A 12,873-nucleotide genomic window follows, 5' to 3' on the forward strand; every position below is an offset into this window, starting at 1 on the left:
AGCCTGGGTCTCAGCTTCCCATACACGGTAAGTTTTTTAACTGCATGAGAGGACACACACTACCTAGGGACCCCAATGTAGAGAAATACTTTGGTGTAGTGTTGGGGCTCTGTTGCATTGATCAATTCAATAGCTAAATTTCTCTTTATTCATATGTTCATGGCAGTAATGCAGATTCCATTTTCATATTTTCATATTTACATATAGCTATTGGATTTTTCATGTCAGTATTCACACAGCAGTTTCTGCTTTTCATATATTCCCCTTACATAGTCACTGGTGTGCATACCTTTTCTCCATATTGTGTATAGTCTGTCTGTGTGTACTGTCTGTCTGTCTGTCTGTGTATACTGTCTGTCTGTGTATACTGTCTGTCTGTGTATACTGCCTGTGTATAATATCTGTCTGTTTGTGTATACTGTCTGTCTGTGTATAATATCTGTCTGTCTATACAGTCTGTCTATACTATCTGTCTGTCTATACTATCTGCCTGTCTATACTGTTTGTGTAAACTCTCTGTCTATGTATACTGTCTGTCTGTCTGTACATCCTATCTATCCATTCATCCTATTTGTCTGTACATCTATGTATACATCCATTCTATTTATCTATACAAAATTCCATATGGCTCATTATGAAAGTGAACACACAGTACAATTGTTTATTTTTTTTTACTGTGTGCGCGAAGTGGGGGCTATATACCAGGATGAGTGGGCTATATACCAAGATAGGTGGCTATATACTAGGATGGGGTGCTATATACCAGGATGGGAGGCTATATACCATGATGGGGCCATATATACCAAGATGGGCCATGATGGGCCTATATATACAAGGATGAGCAATGATGGGACATATATATCAGGGTGGGGCCATATATACCAGGCTATATCCATGATCGGGGTCATACACCAGGAAGGGGACATATGCCTGGATGGGACCATATATACAGCAGGATATAGGCGCTATAGGGGTCATACACCAGGATGGGTCCATGATGGGGAGATATACCATGATGGGGTCATATATACCAGGATTACACCATATATACCAGGATATAGCCATAATGGGGTCATACACCAGGATGGGGCCATGATGGGGACATATTTACCAAAAAGTGGCCCAGGATGGGGGCCCCATGCTCAAACTCTGCATCAGGGCCCATCAGATAGTAGTTACTCCACTGTTCTGACATTTATGTCAAACTACAGTAAAGGTACCGTCACACTTAGCGACGCTCCAGCGATCCCACCAGCGATCTGACTTGGCAGGGATCGCTGGAGCGTCGCTACATGGTCACTGGTGAGCAGTCAATCAGGCAGATCTCCACAGCAATCAGAGATCAGCCACCAGCCACCAGCGACCCGTGTAACGACGCTGTGCTTGGTAACCATAGTGCACATCGGGTTACTAAGCAAAGCGCTTTGCTTATAGTTACCCAATGTGTACCTTGGCTACATGTGCAGGGAGCAGGGAGCCGGCTTCTAGAAGCTGCAGACGCTGGTAACCAAGGTAAATATCGGGTAACCAAGCAAGAGCTTTGCTTGGTTACTCGATGTGTACCTTGGTTACCAGCGTCTACAGAAGCTGGCTCCCTGCACATTCAGATCATTGCTCTCTCGCTGTCAAACACAGCGATGTGTGCTTCACAGTGGGAGAGCAACGACCAAAAAATGGTCCAGGACATTCAGCAACGACCGGCGACCTCACAGCAGGGGCCAGGTCGTTGCTGGATGTCACACACAGCGACATCGCTAGCAAGATCACTGTTGCTTTACAAAAACCGTGACTCAGCAGCGATGACGCTACCAATGTCGCTTAGTGAGACGTGGCCTTAACTTTTACCTTACAGCCCCCTACTGTTTTATCAAGCTGTCTTTGCCTTTGTGTCAAAGTGCCACCACACCTTAATTTAACTAGATTAAGATACAAGTGTGAATCAGTATAGCATACATTTAACCTCTTTTAATTAAATTGTCCTGAAGAATTTGTTGTAACCCTAAAATATTTACAAACAATTGATATCGAGCAACAACCTGGCCCCTGCTGTGAGGTCGTTGGTTGTTGCTGAATGTCCTGGACCATTTTTTAGTTCTTGCTCTCCCGCTGTGAAGCACACATCGCTGTGTGTGACAGCGAAAGAGCAACAACTAAATGTCCAGGCAGCAGGAGCCGGCTTCTGCGGACGCTGGTAACCACGGTAAACATCGGGTAACCAAGAAGCCCTTCCCTTGGTTACCAGATATTTACCTTCGTTACCAGCGTCCGCCGCTCTCAGCTGTCAGTGCCGGCTCCCTGCTCTCTGCACACGTAGCCGGACTACACATCGGGTAATTAATCGTTGTTGGGATCACTGGTAAGCTGTTTAGTGTGACTCGGCCTTTAGAATGACTAAAAAACATCTATTACGTACACATGGATTGCATTGTGGCACCCCTTCTGTTAACTTATCTAAAAGTTCCCATTGCTGATTGTTTATGGCTATTCTGCTATTTTAGCACCTTAAGAGCTCTAAAAATGTTCTCAAACTATTCTAGCAGAATCTATGCCCCAAAAGTCAAATAGCGTTTCTACCCTTTAAACTTTGTGATATGGTAAAACAGTAGTTAAGGTTATCACCAAAACATATGGGGTATCACCATGTTTAGGAGAAATTAAACATCAAATTATGGGGTCCATTTTAACCTATTACCCTTTTATAAATGAAAAATTTGCAGCAAATAAAAAATTGTATTTTACCTTTAAAATGTTATATTTCCACAATTCCATAATGGTATAAAATTCTGTGGAGCACCTCTGGGATTAAAATACTTACTGTCCCATAGATGAATTCTACAACCCTTGAGCAACAAAGTTTCCAAAATAATGCCACTGGTGGGAAGTTTTTTCTTTTTTACACATCAGGGCCTCTGTTAAGGGCACCCATTTTATATCCAAACAAATCTGCATTCCAAAAGCCAAGCCATGCTTTTTGTTCTTCTTCGAATCCCCTTCATCTGTTCGAATAGTAGTGTACAACCACATATTGCCACATTTTACCCTTTGAGGGAATTAAACTTTGAAGCTAAAATTACATTTTAGAGGATGCTTGGTTTTGTATTACTCTCCGGTGAACTGGTTGCTCCCGCTCTAGGGCCCTATGGAAGGGGCTTGTTCATTGGAGCCCCATTCCAGGTGATTGCTCTGCTTTATTTTGAAGCTACTTCACCCTGAGCACCACCAGTGATAGTTCCTGTGTTGCAGCAGTTGTTGCTAGCTCCCGTAAGTGACCGTCTTGATCTTGTCCAGCTACCTCGTTCTTACTGCCCTCCTCCACCTGTTTCCCGACCCTGACTTGACTCCCTGACTCCCAGACCCCTGGCTTGTATCCTGACCTTGGCTCCGCTCTCTCCCTTGTAACTGACGCAAATTACCAGCGCCTGACCTTTGGCTTCTTTGACTACTCCTCCACCAGTGAATCTAGTGCTCTAACATCATTCTTCTCCTCCACTAGTGTGTTTAGCAACACCTAGTGTTAGAGCATCACAAAAAACATTTTTTTAATTTTCTCTGCACAGTCTAAACTATTCTGTTTTGTAATATTTGGGTTAAGCATGAGCACTACAACCTTAAATTCCTTGCAGAGATTAGTTTCCAAAATGGGGTCACATGTGGGTGTTTCTGCCTTTTTGGCACCTCAAGGGCTCTATAAATGCAACATGGCATCCAAATTGTGATCTAAGAATCAAGGGATGGGCGATCCTCCCGATGGTCAGGATTGGGGAGACTCACCCAATGATTTTGTAAAGATCGGGATCGGGATCAAGATCGAGATAACACAATCTTGCATCCCGATCATCGATCTTTGACTTTACAGTTATGGGATGGAGTGGGGGTGGGGGCTGTAAAATAAAGAATACAGTTAATAATAAACATTGTCGTTATACTTATAGGTCCCGTGACGCGTCCTGCAGACTCTGTCTTCCGCCGCTTCTCCTTCCGAGTGCGACCTTCCAAGACATCATAGCATGTGACCAGTCACGTGTGAATGTTGTATTATCTCATTGGCTACAGACCAGTCACATGGCTATGACATCATGCTAGGTACTGTCAGTGAATCTCACCGGTATGCGGTGCTCGCCCGAGCATCTCAGTACGCGACATACTCGGCGAGCGCTGTGTACCGGTGAGATGCTCGGGCACATGCTTGGCTCCTCGACCTCACATATTGGCGCTCTTTACAGAGTCAGCCCACATGCAGGCATTAGCTGGCACAGCCGGTGAATAGCGGTGCTGGGAGTCAGGTAATTGGAGATCACCATTGCTATAGTAATCCGCCCATCAGGTTACTATGGCAACGGTGGTAGCGGTGACATCACCGCTTACCAACTCGCAGCCTTTGCTCACTCATTGAGTGATTACACAGCACGGGGAGCAGAAGCATTCTTCCTCCCCTGTGCTGTCTGATATAGCAGAGCTAGATTGGTTGAACAATGACAAAGACCAGGATCGTGGAGGGGGGAGAGGGACTAATAAACATGGCGTCCCTAAGTGTATCTGTGTATTTATTTCTAATAAAGTATTATATCTCTGTGTGGTGTCTTTTTAACCCTTTATTGGAGATTCTTAATGGCCGGGTCAAACTTGGCCTGACATTAAAAATCTCTGGCTTAATACTAGCTGGTAAAACAAAGCTAGTATTAACCCCTTATTACCCAGCGTGCCACCATGCACCAGGGCTGCTAGAAGAGTTCAATACAGCTCCAGAAGATGGTGCTTCTATGAAAGCGCCATTTTCTGGGGCGGCTGCGAACTGTAATTTGCAGCAGGGAGGGTCCAGAAAGCTTGGGATATCATGTGCTGCAGATTCCAATCCCCAGCTGCCTAGTTGTACCTGGCTGGACACAAAAATTGGGCGAAGCCACGTCGTTTCTTTTTTTTTAATTATTTCATGAACTTCATGAAATAATTAAAAAAAGGGCTTCCCTATATTTTTGATTCCCAGCCGGGTACAAATAGGCAGCTGGGGGTTGGGGGCTGCCCGTAGCTGCCTGCTGCACCTGGCTAGCATATAAAAATATGGTGAAGCCCACGTCAATTTCTCTTTTGCTTTTGGGCAAAAAACTTAAAAAAAGGGCTTCGCTGGATTTTCCATTGCCAGTGAAGGTAACAGGAAGCACTGGGGGTTAGCAGCTAGTAGCTGCTTGGATTACCCTTACCAATAGAAAATGCAGCGGGAGCCCACACATTTTTGTTTAATTATTTTTTTAAATAACTAAAAAAAATGTGATTCCCTGTATTTTGATTGCCAGTCAAGGTAAGGCCAGGCAGATGGGGGTGGCAGCCTGTAGTCGTCTGCTTTATGTGCGCTGAGAATCAAAAATACTGCGGAGCACTACGTCAGCGCTCAACAGTATTTTAGATTCTTAGCACAGATAAAGCGGACGGCTATGGACTGCCACCCCAATCTGTCTTGCTTTACCTACCTGGCGATCAAAATACACGGAAGCCCATTAATTTTTTTGTAATTATTTTAATAAAATAATTAACAACATGCGTGGGCTCCTGCCATATTTTGATCGCCAATCAGGTAAAGTCAGGCAGCTGGGTGCTGGGATTCTCGACAGCCCGCAGCCGCCCCTGGAAATGGCACATTGTTTCTTAGCGCCACTTCCAGGTGCTTTACCCGGCTCATCCAGTGGCCCTGGTGGCGCTGGCACTCTGGGTAATAAAGGGATTAATACCAGCTTTTTATTCTCAGATGGTACTAAGCCCAAAATTCATGGTGTCACACCAAACTAGACATGGCTACCATGAATTTCTAGTAAACAGTAAAAAGAAAACACAACACAGAGAAAAACTTTTTTTATTAGAAATAAAAGAAAAAAACACTTAGAGATTTCATCCTTATTATAAAAACAATCCTTAGTTCGATGTAATCCACAGTGACAGCAAAGTCATCTCTGCATCATCACTGTGCACAGACAGTGTTTATACATAGTGAGAAGCACAGAGAGACAAGTCAGCTCTGCCATATTGCTCTCTACAGAGCGAGATGCAACCTGACAGTTAGTGAATGATCGCAGTTACGTCTCGCATGGGAATTAGTTTGAAAATCTGTGACCAGGAGCACATCAGATGCATGGAAATAGACGCAGCTGACCCGCTCCTGTGCAGAGATTGTGTGCCATGATGCGACACTCGCACAGTAACAATGAATTACCATGAGTTACCAGTAGTTATGAGTTATCAGGACCTTCGATGACGTCATAGTCATGTGACCAGTCTGTAAGTCAATCAACATTCACACCAGTCGGTCAAATGCTATGACGTCATTGAAGGACCTGCAAGTCTCTGCTGGTTACCAGGCGGCACAGAAATGATCGGACTCAGAAGCAGGAGCAGATGGGAGTCTGCAGGACGTGTTGTGGGACCTGTAAGTGTAATGACAATGTTTTTTGATAATGTGCATTTTTTTTTACAGCCTCTGGACCCAATCTCGACCCGATCTGTAACACGAGCTTCCCAGAAAAGCTTGTGGTGGGATCATGTACACGATCACTATGTGATCGGTACGATCCCCGATCTTTACAGATTGGGATCGCCCATCCCTAATAGTGTTCTTTGGTTCTCAAGCCCTTCTACTTGCCCAAAAATTAATTTCTGACCTTGAGTAGAGTAGAGAGTTCAAGTGAAATTGCAGAACAAATTTGAGGTCCATTTTATATTATCCCTTAAGAAAATTACAAATTTGGTGCTAAAATAATTTTTTATTAGTAAAAAAATAATTTTTCATTTTGACATTTAGATGTTATAAAATTCTGTGAAGTGTCTTTGGTTTCAAAATACTCAACACACCATAGCTGAAGTTCTTCAGAGGTCTAGTTTCTAAAATGAAGTCAATTGTAGGGGGATTCTGATTTTGCACCCCAGAAGTTCTGCAAATCCAATATAATGACCATAGTCTATTCCAGCCAAATTTGTGCTCCAAAATGAAACAGCGCTCTGTTCTTTCTGGCATGTACCCAAACATTAGCATTTGGCCACTTCTGGTGAATCAATGCATTCAATAGAAATTGCATACAAAACTATAATTTATTTCTTGCTACTCTTTGTGAAAATTATAAATTTGGGGATAAAACAACATTTCACTGGAAACATGTTCATGTCTAAATGGTGTAAAGTTTTTAGATGCACCTATGGGTACACAATGGGCACAATACATCTAGATTAATCCCTTGGGTGATATAGTATACAAAAGGGGGTGCTTTGTGGAGGATACTGCTGTTTTTGAACTGCTCTGTAAATGCGGCAATCTTTATCTACCACATTTATGCTCCAAACCCCCCAAAAAACGCTTTTTCCCCTTCAACCATGCCAAGTGCTGTAACAGCAGTTTTTAAACAAATAAGTGATACAGTTAAATTTCGGAGAAATTGCATAATAAATATAGGGGTCCTTTTTTATTACCTCCTATAAAAATGAAAATTGCAATTTTTTAAAAAAAGTATAACTTCTGGAACTTCTCAATATATTGGCCCCACAAAGTCACTTTAAAACCCAAGTCTATAAAAAAAAGTGTTTATTTCCTTGAAAAAAATGATAGATTGCTACTAAATTTTAACCCTAACAGCCTAACAAAATAAAAAGGCATTTGCAAAATGATGTTGATGTAAAGTAAGCACTATTTTGTGTGATATGACTAGCTGGTGTAAGTATATAAGCCTTTAAAGTTGGAAAATTACTATTTTTTTTTTCAAAAATGTATCAAATTTCAGATATTTTTATTTAAAAATACAAACCACAACAACCTAAATTTAATATTAACATAAAGTACAATGAGCCAAGAAAAATTGAATCTCATAATCTCTGGGATTTGTTGATGCATGCCAAAATTATTACCACATAAAGTGATACATTAGATTTCAAAAATTGGTAGCTGTCATTAAGGCCACAATTGGCTGTTATTAAGGCCCCCTTCACACGTCAGTGATTCTGGTACGTATGTTCCTGATTTTATATGTACCGGAATCACAGACATATGCAGACCCATTAAAATCAATGGGTCTACGCAGACAGTGATTTCTCACTGACCGTGTTTCCATGCGGCACACACATGTATCAGTGTATTCAGCATGGTGACAAGTCCGTTGTTTTCCGGCATCACTGATATCACATGGACCACACAGTGTTGTGATCCATATGACACGTACCAGAGAAAACACGTATATTTGAAATAAAATTATTTTTATACTCACCTGTCTCCAGCACTGCTCTCTCCAGCTGTTGCTGTCTCCTGCTTCCAGGCCAGCTAATTATGCTCATGAATATCCACTGCACCGCGACCTGGACGTAACAGGAGAGCCGGAGACATCAGCACCATGAAGAGCAGGAGCGTGGACAAGTGAGTTTAGAAGTGCCTGAACTCTGTGTGCTATCCGTGATAGCACACGGAGAACACAGGTGTGCCAAAATCATGGCACATGGAGGAACATATGAATCTTTAACACTAGACGTCCCAGCAATTTCGAGCTCCCCCCTGAAGTCCCGAAAGAGGGTCAAATGACCGATGATAAACTGAATAGAACTAACTAGAAACTAAATGGCTAAACTCAATGGAAAACAACAACCTCCTGTGGTGCGATAGTAATGGCCTTAATTACAGAACAAAAGACGGTGATTATAGGATGTTAGGTAAAATCCTCCAGGTCATTCGACCCGCCTCTGGGTTCCAAAGGTAGAAATGTTAAATGACCCCTCTCTGGGACTTCTAGTGTTAACACGTCAGTGAACAACATGTGTGGTTTTCACTGACATGTGAAGGAGGCCTAAGGGGTTAGCTGGAAAATGCTATGTTAATTTTTAGCATATTGCTATTAGCATGGCATAAAAAGACCCTACTATTTCTTCGTGTGAGATATGGCAACTAACAGTAACATGGAATATCTAACTGAACTTAACGCACTATGCAGAGATGATATAATTAACAGAATATGGGAAAATCTGCTGTGCACAATATGATCGTGAATGAATATGTATGCGCTCAGTTGTCAGTACACTGTCAGCATCACAAAGGAAAAACATGCGATAAATTAAATATAAACTAATCACAGAATGCCTTACTGCACACCTTTTAGACATGCTGCTCTAAAACCCAAGGGAGGAAAGAAAATGGCATAAAGAAAGGTCAATGACTAAATTAAATTATTCTGATTGAGATGAAGGTGATAGAGCAGCCTGGATTTATGTGTTCAATAGATTGCTGATAGAAGATGAGTGATTCTCTCCTGCCTTCTGAAGACACTGAAAAATCTTTGAACTATTCTTATCAGAAAGAAGGACGCTTTTCAACTTAATGTTTTTATATGCTAAATTATTCTGGTCGAGCAAAGTGCTTTCTGGCAATGTAAAACACAAGTTTATATTAGAAATTCGACATTAGACATGCTTACAACCTTCAGAACAATAGCAGACAGTTAATGTAACAATGCAGGAGAAAGTGTTTGCATAATCTCGATAACTTGTAATTTCCTGTAAAGTTTAACAGAGTATATAACCTTTACAACCTATTCTTGTCCTCAATTTACGAGAGGTAACACCTTAATATTAATCTATCGCATCAGAATTGTTATGGGTGGCAGGACAATATTCTGTTTATGGATAAAACAATCTTACAGCACATTAATTAACGGTAAAGAAAAAACCACCATGAGTACACAATTTTATTATGTTTACACAAAAAACTCCGTCCGCAGTTAATATGTGCATTATGGCTTCATAATATGACTGCTTAGTATATATGTAACCACCAAAAACACCTCTGTTTCTCCTTTTGTTTTGTTTTTTTAACTGTGAGTGCCGACATACAGTACAGACCAAAAGTTTGGACACACCTTCTCATTCAAAGCGTTTTCTTTATTTTCATGACTCTAAAAATTGTAGATTCACATTGAAGGCATCAAAACTATTAATTAAAACATGTGGAATGAAATACTTAAAAAAGTATGAAACAACTGAAAATATGTCTTATATTCTAGGTTCTTCAAAGTAGCCACCTTTTGCTTTGATTACTACTTTGCACACTCTTGGCATTCTCTTGGTGAGCTTCAAAAGGTAGTCACCGGAAATGGTCTTCCAACAGTCTTGAAGGAGTTCTCAGAGATGCTTAGCACTTATTGGCCCTTTTGCCTTCACTCTGCGGTCCAGCTCACCCCAAACCATCTCGATTGGGTTCAGGTTTGGTAACTGTGGAGACCAGGTCATCTGGCGTAGCACCCCATCACTCTCCTTGTTAGTCAAATAGCCCTTACACAGCCTGGAGGTGTGTTTGGGGTCATTGTCCTGTTGAAAAATAAATGATGGTCCAACTAAACGCAAACCGGATGGAATAGCACGCTGCTGCAAGATGCTGTGGTAGCCATGCTGGTTCAGTATGCCTTCAATTTTGAATAAATCCCCAACAGTGTCACCTGCAAAGCACCCCATACCATCACACCTCCTCCTCTATGCTTCATGGTGGGAACCAGGCATGTAGAGTCCATCCGTTCACCTTATCTACAAAGACACAGTGGTTGGATCCAAAGATCTCAAATTTGGACACATCAGACCAAAGTACAGATTTCCACTGGTCTAATGTCCATACCTTGTGTTCTTTAGCCCAAACAAGTCTTTTCTGCTTGTTGCCTGTCCTTAGCAGTGGTTTCCTAGCAGCTATTTTACCATGAAGGCCTGCTTCACAAAGTCTCCTCTTAATAGTTGTTCTAAAGATGAGAAGGTGTGTCCAAATTTTTGGTCTGTACTGTACATATTTTCAAAAATTCACCTATATTTTTGTTACAGAAATGATTTTTATACTATTTGCGGTATGCTTTTTTTTAAGTTTCTAGATTTTACTTTAAGATTTAAAGGGATTGTTGCATCTTCTTTATCAGGAGGAAAATGCTACTCAGTCTTCAAAGTCTGTGATGGAGTGGAGGGCATGTACTCTTGCTTAAAAGGAACTTGTGAAGTTGGAAAATGCTAATATCCAGCAGACATGGAGTTAATCTGCAATTTAATAGCATTCTGAGCCTACCCGGCGCTTGCATATTGAACCGTGCTGCCTGGAGGAAATTAACTTTAATCCTCTTGGCAGTGATTGGATTTCAGTCACGGGGGCAGCGCCTGCTCGGGTTCAGTCATGACTCAATGTATAATGAACGGCAACTGTAACCACACCAACATCACTGACTGACAGCCTTTCTGCATTAGAGGAAGCAGTCAGTCAGTTTGAGGGACGCAGTTACAGCCACCATTGTCAATACATAGAGCAGTGACTGAACCCAAGCCACCACCACTCTCGTGACTGAAACTGGAACGCTGCATGGGGGATTACAGTTCCTTTCTTCTCAGTAGCAGTGTTTAATGCAGATTAATAGACTTTTCCCATAAATCAGGTTCCTTTAAGCAAAACTGCATGCCTCCCATTCCATTAAAAGGCATTCTTCAAGAAAAATAATATCAAATAAAATGCATAATACATTTTAAATATGAAACATTTTTCTAAATACCTTATGTAACAAAAAGGTAAGATATATAAAGTGTACTCTGGATTTTAGAGATGCCAGGACATGCAGTACCATGATGGGCTGCGTGAAGCACAAAACACACTAAAACTGTCAGGCTGACTGGAATGGATGTTCATTCTCAATCAGCTAAAGAAAGGTGTTTATTTTCTCCTTTAATCCACACAGTTCAGTGTCTGGTCAGGTTGACTGAACAGAGGAATATGCGTTCATGATGTCTGGCTGAACTCTGCTATTACATGACCTCTGTTTCATGTTTCATGCAGCCAGTCCTAACGCATATTATTTCAAATCGAGGACTGGTTGTGACTAATAGCAGTTGCCATCTTTAAATACCTAACAGAGTACACCAGATAAAGAATTCCTTTTTGCTAAATAAAAGTATTTAGAAAAAAGTTCAAGATTTAAATGTGCTTTATTTATTGTATTTATTTTACAACATTTCTCAGAAAACCCTTTAAGCTCTGTCCAGCGGCATTGTTGCACTGTTAGGTTACAGAGTCATGCCTTCTGATTGAGCACTCCTGCTCTTCAGCCTTAGGCAATTTTAATTCTCTGTTTGCAGGTTCCTAGCTGTCCATAAATTGTAGATTATTTAAACTAAAGAGAGGCATTACTTTAATAGGGACCCAACAAAAAGAGGTGCCTTGCCGTTGGCTATTGGGCTCACATAAAACTGGCCATATTCATATGCTATTTCAATTTTTACATATTTTTCATAGCAGCAATGCTTATCAATAGTCCCATATTCATTGTTCCACATTTCTTAGCACTGCAGTGTGCAACTGTCTCAATTTTGATATTGCAGTGTTGGCCTGAACTGCTTAGATGCTGCTATTTGACGCAGCCTTGCCTTTGCAGCATTGAAGCATGGTAAGTCTTCAGATAGCAGGTGTCATGATTGACTCCTGGCTCAGCTGGAGCTGAGCCTTTTTTTTAGTTTTACTTCTGATGCAAGTCACGTTAGGGGTTAATCCTTTCTGCCTCGTTCTGAAGGTCAGGCTGCTTTATTAGGGCACTGTTTCTCTTGGACTTCGCCGGTGATACTTCTGGCTCTGCTGTGTTCTGCTCTTGAGTGACCTGCCCCCTTCCTGACCTCCGTGTTCACCTGACCTGTTAACCTCCTCTGTTGTCTGTTTCCATCAGTATCTCTCCCGCTGTCTCCCTGTTCGTTCCTTATCTGTTTACCTTTATTCTGTCTTGTCTTCCCACTCCCCCTCGCTTCTAGGCTCTGATTTCCCGGCTACTGACTATTTGCTTCCCTCTGACTACGTTTAGACTTTGCCCTTGTGTACTTACAAGACCTCATGTTGTGACACAGCTTTCTGAT

At 41.6% G+C, this 12,873-nt stretch overlaps 1 protein-coding gene across 9 annotated transcripts in view; it reads right to left on the reverse strand.

Moving 5' to 3' along the window:
* The window catches only part of DMD (dystrophin), a 4,177,531-nt gene that overhangs the window by 988,368 nt on the left and 3,176,290 nt on the right, over nt 1-12,873 (reverse strand). The window lies entirely within an intron of this gene.

This window comes from Anomaloglossus baeobatrachus, chromosome 2 (genome assembly GCF_048569485.1).
Source record: "Anomaloglossus baeobatrachus isolate aAnoBae1 chromosome 2, aAnoBae1.hap1, whole genome shotgun sequence".
NCBI lineage: Eukaryota > Metazoa > Chordata > Amphibia > Anura > Aromobatidae > Anomaloglossus > Anomaloglossus baeobatrachus.